Consider the following 11788-nt stretch of genomic DNA (forward strand, 5'->3'; position numbering starts at 1 on the left):
GGTCTGTGGTTAACAAAAGTTCAAAATGGTTTTCACATTTTATTCTATGGCATAAAATACATTAATGCCCCCTTGTCACCTTTTCTGTAAAGCTTTTACTTGTCTTGAAAAAGGCTGTTGTTAGCAAGTGCCTGAATGGGACTGAAATAGACTGAATGAATACTGAAAGAGTTGTCTGAAACTTAGTGATGGTGACGTTTAGCTTTTTTACTTCTGGCAGTGGTTTCAAAACATGTATTTGTGTTCATTTGTGAAGATTATCATGACGAACCAAATGTGTCAGAATCGTAAACTTTTGTTTTCACAGAGCTCACTTTCGGCAACAATCCAAAAAATCCTATTGGGTTTTTTGTTGAGGAAACCAGGGCCAACAAAAATATGCAATCACTGCAGCACTCTATTTGCACGTCCCTCTTTTGAATTAATTTAAGTGCAAGGCCTTATGGGTATTCCCCCAAGCTACATAGCTCAGTATCACAGACAATATTATGAAGTTCATCGCTAAGCTTTAGCTTAATTACCGATTTATCTTTCTGCATAATTAGCTGCAGTGAAAACATATGGATTCAGTCATATCAAAGAGACAGTGTGGTATTTCGTAATTGATCACTTGGAGATATTAACCTTACATTTGTGATTTTTTAAATTTTTTTTATCCAGAAGTTCAAGGAAATGTGACATTTCAAGTAATGTTTAATTAGGACAACTTGATGCGTTTTTATTAACTGTGACATTAGGGTTTACCGTGTGTTTACCGTTATCCCGGAGGGCCTGTTAGATTGTTTTTGGATGATAGATGCTCGTGTGCATGCTCTGAGGCAGTCTGTTTCATTACCGAATATCATCTCACCTGCACAATGGGGAATTTTACCCTCCTGGTCTGCATTGTCAAGCACTGATAGACCTCCTGTGGATATGAAAAGAGAGATGTTAGAACATCAAACGCTGAGTTGAGCTCTCAGAGATCCACTGTAGAGAATGCAGTGACTTCTTCAAATACGCTGTGGAGGTCTTTTAAAAGCTACATAAAAGAGCTGAGGTAAAAAAAAATGGAGGGCTGTTGGTATTTGATGCTGCCAAGAAGTGAAAAACCTGAGTGATCCGAGTTTGAACTTCAAATCTGTTTGGAAGTGGCGAGCAGCATGAGGGCAGCGGACTTTAGCTCCTCTGCATGGTTCCTGATGGTTGTTTTGCAATTAGACTTAATTTTCCTTACTCTTTTAGTTCCTGGAAGCGCTGATTGCACCTCGGACTACCTGTCAGGGCCGAGACTCTTGATTACCGGCCTTGAGTAAACCTTACACTTTTTAAAGATGTTTTAATGACCCGCCTTGTACCCACGGCGTTCACAATTGCACTATTAGTGCAGAGGCGGATTGGGGACTAATTTAAGTGTCACTCTGCGTTGAATCCACTTGAACATTAAGTCTTTGTGCTTCCTTCCACATGCTCGGAGGATACTCCATGGAGTTGTATGCATGACAAAAGCGAAAGAGATTTTCTATATTAGAGACTTTGAGTGAGTGGAACTGAGTGAAAAGTAAGATCAGGGCTAAATGGGTTTGGAATGAAAACAACAAACCACCAATCGCAACAAAAATAGCATCTATGAATCTGTTTGAGTATTTGAAGGTATCTAAACATGATGAATGATTACAAATAAATACATTTGTGATTCGTGAATGTGCCTTTTAATTTTTTTGTATTTTGATCTCAAAGGGTCGCTCATTTCTACAGTATGTTAAAGGGATCTTGAAATGCAGTTTCAGATTTTTATTTTTTATGCTTCTCAAGGTTAGTTTATAAAGTTTTTTTTGCACCAGAAAGAGCCAATATTTTTTTCATCCTAATTTTCACTCTTTGTGAAAAACGCTCAATTTCAAGGGGTGTTACCAATAATGGTAGCAAACGCCCAATACTGTGATCGGCTGATATTATCGCATCATATCTGCGCCCTCCTTTACAGCTTGTCATGTGTTTTGATCCTCGAGATGGCAAGCACTGAGCCATCTCAATGAGATAGAGCCATATATGTTTGAGCCTGAGGCAGAAGAAATGGAAACAACGCAACTACAACGATTGTAACAGTTTATTTTAGCATGGTTATTGCTTTTGCTTGCTTAATTTTTGGAATAAAGTTTTGTCGTATTCCAAAAGACGCTGCATGTACATGTGTATGCACTGATTAGCAACATTCAAACAATGATAAGCTAAGTGTCTTAAGTGTTGAACGCTGATTGTTTGATGTTTATTACAATCAAACTTTAAGATTAAAAGTAAATGTACTGCCCCAAGGAAAAAATACTAGGCAAAAATATATGTAGTAGGCAAAAATAAATACTGGCTTTCAAAAATATATCTTTTTAAAAATGGCAGCATGTTTGGAATAATTCAGAAAGAAGTCCATTGTTAAATGTGAGGGACAAATGGTCATTTCATGACCTCTTGAAGGTGCAATCATCAATTTATATTGACACCTAATGGCATACACTCTTAAAAATAAAGGTGCTTGTTCTTCACAGCGATGCCATAGAAGAACCATTTTTGGTTCCACAAAGAACCATTCAGTCAAAGGTTCTTTAAAGAACCATCTCTCTTACCTTTTTATAATCTGAAGAACCTTCTTTCGACACAAAGAACCTTTTGTCAAACAGAAAGGTTCTTCAGATGTTAAAGGTTCTTTATGGAACCATTTAGACAAAAGTTTCTTCTATGGCACCGTAAAGCACCTTTATTTTTAAGTGTAAATGCAAATTCACGTAAACATTTTTCCTGTTATCTACTGCTGCCATTGTAAAAAAAATTTAAAAAATGCAGTATTCGTAGTCAGCCATGAATAATCTATTCCGCAATCTAAAGTTACATATTGCTTGAAGGTGGTTGAGAAGAAGCTTCAGCAGGTCATGTGACTTCAACATGCTGGATCCTGTTAGTGTAAAATACCAGTCTGTGTAAAATAAAACAGCGACTGATAGGACTCTATGAATATATTTTTCAAAAGTATTATTTGTTTCTTTATAAATTAAACCTTTTGTTAAAACTTTTTAATATAATGTAATTTGCTAACATTAACTAACAATGAACAATATATTTTTGACCGCATTTATTCATCTTTGTTAAAACTGTTTTTTTTGTTTGCTCATATTAGTTTCAGTGAATTAACTAACATAATACTATTTTTAAAAATGTATTAGTAAATTTAAAATTTAGCATTTATATTAAGTTAAGATTTATTTAAAAACAATAAATGCTGTAGAATTGTTTATTGTTAGTTTGTCAGCTCATGTAGGTAAATAAATGATTTTTTTTTGTAAAATGTGTCAACTTTTTAACTAGAAAAATGCATTTTTTTTTTTAACTGACAAATATATTTTAGGAAATTTCTTATAAGTGTTGATGGATTTGCCATTATATCCGCATGACTTAAGTTGTAATCAGGACTTAAGGTTGCTATGTCTTCATAAAACAATTCTATCTGTAACTTAAAGTGTGCACAGTCTGATAATTATATTTTCCATGATTGTATGTGAACACCCACTGCAAAACGGATCTTCTGATCTTATGGTAAACACTGGCAGTACTATATTTCAGTCTGTTTTTGTGTGCACTTAATGTGTCATTTCTTTCATACCGGCCTTACGACTTTATTACTTATAAAATAATTTCTCCAGGTTGATGTGTCAGGGTGAAACGTGAATAGGCAATTTGCACAAGGTGCAACAATCTATTCATTCGACGTAATTAAATTTGCTGTCACAAGATGAGGTGACTCACAGCTTCATCAATGGATCTGAATGTAAGGCGTCTGGTCAAAAATAGCCCACATGATTAGCTGTGTTTCATAGAGAAACATAATTTCCTGTAGCCTCTTCTTTGCCGCATATGTGAGCGTACCACCTCGTACTCCAGAGCTTCTTTGGCCCACTGACAGATACAAAATGTCATGTTGCAAAAAGCAACGGAATGACAACAGTTTTTTTTTTAATTTTTATCACATTCCGTCAGAATAAAGACAAAGACGGCAACCCACTGCCGTCATTCCACCACAGTTCCCATGGACCTGTCAGCACCCTCGCTTTTCTGTGAACGCAGCACCAATCATCTGTTTCGACTCTGCCGATGAAATATTACTGCTGGCCTACCAATGCTTTAAACATCCGCTGATATTTTATTTATCTCTAGCAGACAGGATCCAAATGGCGAGAGATTTCCCCTTCCTGAGAGATATATTGAGGAAGACATCTGTCAACAGCAGTGGTGTAAAGTATTTGAGTAAATGTACTTCGTTACTGTACTTAAGTATTTTTTTGGCTACTTTGTACTTGTACTGAGTATTAAAAAATATAAGCAACTTTTACTCTCTACTCGACTACATTGTTGATTGAATATATGTACTCTTTACTCCACTACATTTGAACTGACACTTACTTTTACTCAAGTATGGTCTTCAGGTACTCTTTACACCTGTGGTCAACAGCCTCATCTCTCAGAATGAAATATTTCACTAAAATTTTGATCATAAACCTTTAAAACTACTCTTTCAAGTCAGATCTGAATTTGGCAGGTGTTTTATATGCAGTGCGGTTGGTTCTCCAGAGGCGATTTAAGCCATAACCATGGGCACAAAAACTTGCATGAAAAAGATGAGGGAAAAACACAATGAAACAGGACAGAAAGTTTATTTATATCAGGTTTATATAAGAGACACAAACACATTTTTAAGATGCTGTGTCAAGGTAAAAACGGTGTCTTTCACTGCAATAACACGTCTTATGTTAATGGGAACTTTTTTTCCACATTGCGACTTTATATCTCTTTATCAAGGGTTTAATTCTCCTAATCGCAATACTATTTTTGTAATAATGAGTTTTACTCATTTGTGACATATCTCACGAGTCTGAGTTTATATACAGTGTGACAATTTTTATCTTTTAAATTTTTTAATTTTAATTTTTAATTTTTACTTTAAAGGGGTCATATGATGCTGCTAAAAATAACATTATTTTGTGTATTTGGTGTAATGAAATTTCGCTTTCACAACGAAGCACACAGCACCTTCATGACATGGCGGCGGCAACAATACTACAGCGAGAATAAAAGTTACGCCTTCTTTCTTTGCGTGAACATTTGGGCGGTGTTATGCAAATCTTCCCAGATAGTGACGTAGGTATGTGGGGGCGTGTTAAAACGAGCCGTTTTAGGTAGGTGTGGCTGACTCTGAACTTTTATAAAGAATATCTCTTTGGATTTGAGACTTTAGTCTTTGCAACTTTACAGATCTTCTTTATGCACCAAGAGCTTGTAACACTCCAAAGAGAAAGGAAAAATTGAAATCGCATCATATGACCCCTTTAAACTTTCCCATAAATATATATTTTTTGTCCTCAAGAGTTAAAAAACAAGCTTCTATACTACTGGTTCCTTTATGAATTTCTAATTAATTTTAAGAATAGCAGTTTTAGTAAAAGAAGATCTGCAGTAAACTTTACCTGAAGATACTTTCCCATTTTGTTCTAAAAACATACATCACGTATTGTTATAGCTCATATATGACATGGCAATTATATATTTTTAACATAAATATTGTGTTAAAAATGCAAGTTCATAAGCTCACTTCTGTGTGGTAATTGTAGTCTTTGTGTTGCAGCTTAAGAATTAATTTTTTAACCCTTGTGCTTTGCTGAACATCCTTTAATTTGGTGATCCCTTTTATTTGTTTGTAATATTATCACCAAATCTTGGATTCAATCTTTTTGTGAACTTGTTTTCTTTCAGTAAGCACAGGTTTTGCATTTTCAATATTCTGGGTGCATCTCAATCAGCTCCCTAGCTCGTGAATCAGTAGATCGTGTACACTAATTCGGTCACTGGTAAGTTCCCTGGCTCACTGCACGTTGGGACCATGATCACTCGAATTCCAGTGACATGACTATGTACAGCGTCAACTTGGAATTAATAAACAACAGACAGGACGATCTCTTTTTGATACAATTTTTTTTATTCTCTTTAAACACATTGTTCTGTTACATGTTCTTACAAAATCTCAGCCGAATATTAATTATAAATGTTAATTAGATGTGTTCATTACCTGTTTAATATAATAAAACCATTTGTCTTTTCAAATCGTGAAAAGATATTTATCGAGTTGGCTCGTGTGGTTTATGTTTCACGCTTCAGAAATGTGACGTTATTTCCGATAAGGGAGCATAGTGAGCGCCGATGCTCCCTAGTTTTTGCGGTGCACTGTGGGATTTTTCAGGGAGCGAACGTTCCAGTGCACTAAAAGGATTTCGCGATTGAGACAGCCCTTAAAATGGCCGACTCCCTGATCAGTGTCCTGACTACTGAACAAGGGAGCTGATTGAGACGCACCCCTAATATTAGGTAATAACATACCATTATGAGAAATTTATAAGCAATTTTTGGTAGGCCCGTGAATTTAGACTGGGAATACAACAAGTGCAAAAAGTTGGGGGGAAAAATCCTGAAAAGTACTGAAATGTGAGAAATTTGTTATACCCTTTGTGCGCAAAGTAAGGTAAGTTTTAGTCCAATGCGATAACATCAAAGGGGCAGGGGGGCGGGGCTAATGCTATTTCATACATTCTGAGTTATTTACACTGTTAAAGAGTTGGATTTTCATGCTAAACATGGCCAAAGTTTCAAAAAATTATTTGGACGTGTCACAGATTATTTCTGTGCCAAATACACTCCTTCCGGGTTTGTATAAGTTTCAGAAAGTTTTTTTCCAGCATGGCCCTTCATGACGTCATGAAGGGTGGAATTCCTTGTATGGGCACTTCTCCCAGAAAACCAGAGCGAGAGCGCACACATCAACGTCGTCGGCAGTGCTGCGCAGAAATGTCGTTTGTTCTGGCGTCTCCGTCTCAATATACTGTACATCAAATGTTATCTTAGCAGTAGAGTTACACTCATGGGACACTGCACTTATTCGCAATCACAAATGTACATTATTTGCATGTGCTTTAAAGCCTTGCCGGTTAAACATTTCATCCGTATGCTGCTCTGACGTGCGCTTTTTCTAAGCGCGCCGTACATGAAGATTGTGCACTGTAAAGCTTTTCAAACAGCGTCTGATTACTGGACTAAGTTATCTTTTGAGTCTAATCGCATGAATACTGTCGAAACACACAAGGTTTACATATAAACACAGTTTTGTATGTCTAAAATGAAAGTAAACAGTTGAGAGAAAAACTGATACGTGCCTGTATATTAGATGCGTGCAGCTCTTAAAGCGATAGTACTAAACATGCTGCCGATTGTCGTTAAATGGATAGTTAATTATTTATTCACTCATATATTGTCCCAAACTTGTATTAATTTCTTTCATGTGCTGAACACAAAAGATATTTTGAACAATGTGGGTATAACCAAACAGTAGCTGGTCCACACTGATAGTAGGAAAAAAATCCTATCGAAGTCACTGGGGACCAGCAACAGTTACCCACATTCTTCAACATAACATTTATGTTCAACAGAAGAAAGAAACTCATTTCAGGTTTAAAACAACTTGAGAGTGAGAAAATAATGGTATAAAAATAAAACACTATGACAGAACTTACAGACAGATAACAGAATTTTTATTTTGGAGTGAATTATTCCTTCAATGTTAATAAAACAAAACACAGAGGAAAAATCACTCACTGCTCTTGACTGAAGAACTTTAACAGTTGCTTTAATAAGAATCAATGTATATAGTGTTTTATTTTTATATTTGTTCATTCAATTTCTTGAAGGCTACTGCTAAATACACCTATTGTACATGCTCTTTGTTGTATTGTTGTATTTTATGTGTATTTGTAATGTGTATCTTTGTTCTTATTTTTTTTAAAACACAAAGATAAAATAATGACAAAGATTTTACTCTTCGCCCACTTTGGCCTAAATATCTGCCATTCTTTTTTTAATATTTTGTTACCTTGAAAGGCTTTGTTTTTAAAATAGGGAAATTAGTTTGGCTGTACTGCTCAGACAACTTGCAAAATGGTAAAACCAACATGACAAAGAATCGTAATAAAATTGTGAATCACGGTATTCCTGAAAAAAAAAAAAAAAAAAAATCGTGATATGATATTTTTGCCATATCGCCCACCCCTAGCAGGCGGTAAGTAAAACTTCACCTAATTTCTGTGTTTTGTTGGCAATCGGCCCGCAAGTGCTTGTGACTCTTTAGCTTCACCCACGGCACACCTCCAGGAGCTCGGCTGTTTTCGGAGAGAATCGTAAAGCTGTATCTTTCTTTTATAAATATGATAAAACTAAAGACTCTTTGGAGATATGAAGGATACAATACTACTCTATAGGTATTCAAGATTAACTTGAGATTGGGTGAAACTGTGTGCGTTATGTCCCCTTTAAAAGAAAATCCTCTCTGGGTTAAAATGACTGGAACACAACAAGGTTAAAGCACACTTCAAAATGTATGTTTGAGGTATGGGTCAGTAGTCGTGTATAAATGTTAGATTTTAATTGCATTATTCATGTTTTATTAATTGCATAAAATTAACATGTCCTATTGACAGCCCTAGTAATATTCTATGCTAAATTTCATACAAAAGGGCGTTCTTCATGTGGATGATTCTCGCTGTGTGGTGGATGGCCACACATATTCCACTGGGATATAAATGAACCATAAAACCAGCTGATTATTATTCATGAGCACTTGGCACTGCAACCTCCCAAAACCTTTGCTTACAGAAATGATGCCTTCGTTGTTTTATAGAGGTAAGCCTACGAGCTGTTTACATAATTGAATCCGCATGCAAACTTGACTAACAGGAAAATATGAACTTCTTTGGCATTTTAAGCACTTTGACCTGAAAATATCAACTTTTTCGGTGGTTTCTCTCTTCGTATAATCTGCCCGGAAGACCCGACTAAGACCTGAGTAAGTTATTCATCAATTTCGAGGATTTCAGGACCCATAAAGACAGACTCTGGAGATTCAAATTTCTCTGACTGATGAACATTTGTTTGATATTGTTCCATGCATACACTGTAGCAATTCAAATACATATTTATGAATATCGAACAGAAGATAAATAAATGAAACGGACAATGAGACGAGTAAAGTACATGAGCCACTGGAGAATACAACTATATTCATAATCTGTTAAATTATTCAATATAATGTTAGGCCAAATAGTTCTGAAATAGAGTTATACACGATCACTATCTGTCACCCTCTGTGGAAAGGTTTTCTGAAGGAATATGGCAGGTTTAGATGCTAATGCAGACCAGTTTTGGCCACAGTAACTAAGACTAAAGCTATGAATAACTTCAGTTTCTTTAAGCTTTTATCAACGCTTTTAATGTTTTATGCATAATTTTTAGGCAGCTGTTCCATGTCACATCCAAGTGATGCATTTGCAGTGTCAGATGGCACAGAAAGAACATTTATAGTCTTCTGCCAGGCGACCTAAACATGAGTCAAAGGTGTTTAATAATTTTTAGAAACACTTGCCGAAGCCTCATATTTCACATTTGGTATCTTGTTTCTTTTAGAAAGAAAAAGATATGATGTATATACAAAAGCCCAGTTTGCCTGATTGCGATGAAACATTTCCTTCTGCATATCTGAACAATTTTCACTTGACACAGAAGGCCTGCTAATTCAAAAGAAGTTTAAAAGAAATTCTGCAACTGAAATGAGTAAGTTTGAGTACTTTCTGATCATAGAGTCACTTGGTAATTGAAAATAAGAGTGACTGATGTCTAAAAATACCAATGAAAAGTTGAGGTTGAAGTTCAGGTGTTTGTAGGTCTTCTGTTGTGATGTTGAAAGGATGTCATGTCAAATTATAAAACTGAGTGTGATTTTAAAACTCTGCAGATTTTACGAAAGTAAGACTTTTTCAAGACCTTTTTAAGACCAATCAAAGAAAATTTAAGGAATACATTTTAGGGTACATAATATGTCAGTATATTTTCTAAATGTAAATGTCTAGGAAATCTAATGAGTTTAAAGTTTGAAATACAACTTCCTATAGATTTCCATTACTTTATTATTCATCTAAAAAACCCTCAACTATAATATGGAAATAACTTGTACTGTACCGTCTGATGACTCTGCAAAAAAGTGCTTTTTTGTCTTGTTTTCCAGTGTCTAAATATTCTTAAATCAAGACCAATGCAAAATTACATAGGAAGTCTTGTTTTGATCAAAATGAAGTGATATGACTAAAACAAAAACAAACAAATATCTGACTTAATTCAGAGTGAAAAGTTACCCCCTTGACAGATAGTTGTTCTTATTTTAAGCATACACTCACTTAATTTTGTTCCATTTCTAAGCAAGACTTCATATAATCATTTTGCATCTGAAGTAGCCTAAATGTATCTTGATTTAAGAATGTTTAGATATTTGTACTGGAAAACAAGACAAAAATACAGTGGAAGTTTTTTTTTTGCAGTGCATGCAACATTTAATGTCATGACTATGAATTGAATACTTTCTGCTCAGATTTAAGAACATTTTAAGCCCTTAATTTGTGAAAGGTTGAATTAAGACTTTTTAAGGCCCGCAGAAACCCTGTAAAAGCAGAAACCATTTATTCATGCGTTTGAAATTGGAAACAATATGGGGGAAGTGATTCAAAGTAAGTTATTAAAGTCAACACTGACTAGAAACTGACCCTATTTAATTGCTTAATACACATTCCTGGTCTTCTTATACGATTCATTACACGTTTTATCTGAAGGCAAAGGTTGTTTGTCTTCAAAATCTTTCATTAAAATGTAATGTAACTTCCTATGTTGAAGAAACTTTTTAGGTTGACGTCATAGGGCTGGGCGATATAGCTAAAAAATGTATCAATGATATAATGTTTCATATAGTTCGGTATCGATAATTATTGAAATTTTTTTATAACCTTTTTAAAACAAAGCGCAATAGAAAAAAATGTTTACATTTAACCACTGTATTTTTAAATTAACTCAATTTATTATTTTTTTTGTTTTAACAGTCAAAAACAAAATACAAATTAAACAAATATCTAATTTCTAATGTTTTATATGCAGATTAAATAGGTTAAACTTTTGTCTTGTCTCCCGAGGGCACAATGAGAAAATAACGCAGTGCATTAAATTGTCAACGCAAGGAAGTAATTGTCTATAAAAAAACGTGCATTACGTCTAAATTAACTCGTATAAATCAAATATAATTTCGTAAATTGCATAAACAATTATGAACAAAACAGCATCACGTAGTTATGCATTGCTTAATACAAAGAGCCGAATCGCCGATCAGACAGATTGCCTTTAAAAACATATGAGACACAGTGAAAAGGAATAAACCTCCACAAATTTGCGACGTGTTTTCTAAAAGTTTAAACTGTTTTAACTTTGCATGGCTTTCTATACATCTCTTGTGAGATGCGAGTGCAGCAGTCATAAAAAAAAAGCGCTGAATATGCGTTCTGTGTGAATGGCTTGGTTTCGGTTTTAACCTAATCAAGATCTTCTAGGTATTGAGCTACTATATTTCTCTAATATTTTGAATGAATAACACAGCAACTGCGCGTCTCGTGGGCTAAACGTCACTTATCATCATCACCGCATCTCGTGCTCCACTGATGAAGTACATCTAACATTGGATTGTACTATGTACTATTTCAAATGCAAATGTTTATTTTAAATTCGACTAATATTCATTCTTTACTCACAATCTCCTCATCACAGGCAAACACAGCACTCATGTTCGTGTTTGTGTGTGCTGTCTGCGTCACTCATAGCACGTGCCTATATCGTGCACTATATCGAACATTTT

Source organism: Sinocyclocheilus anshuiensis, unplaced genomic scaffold (assembly GCF_001515605.1).
Source record: "Sinocyclocheilus anshuiensis isolate Anshui unplaced genomic scaffold, SAMN03320099.WGS_v1.1 scaffold393, whole genome shotgun sequence".
NCBI lineage: Eukaryota > Metazoa > Chordata > Actinopteri > Cypriniformes > Cyprinidae > Sinocyclocheilus > Sinocyclocheilus anshuiensis.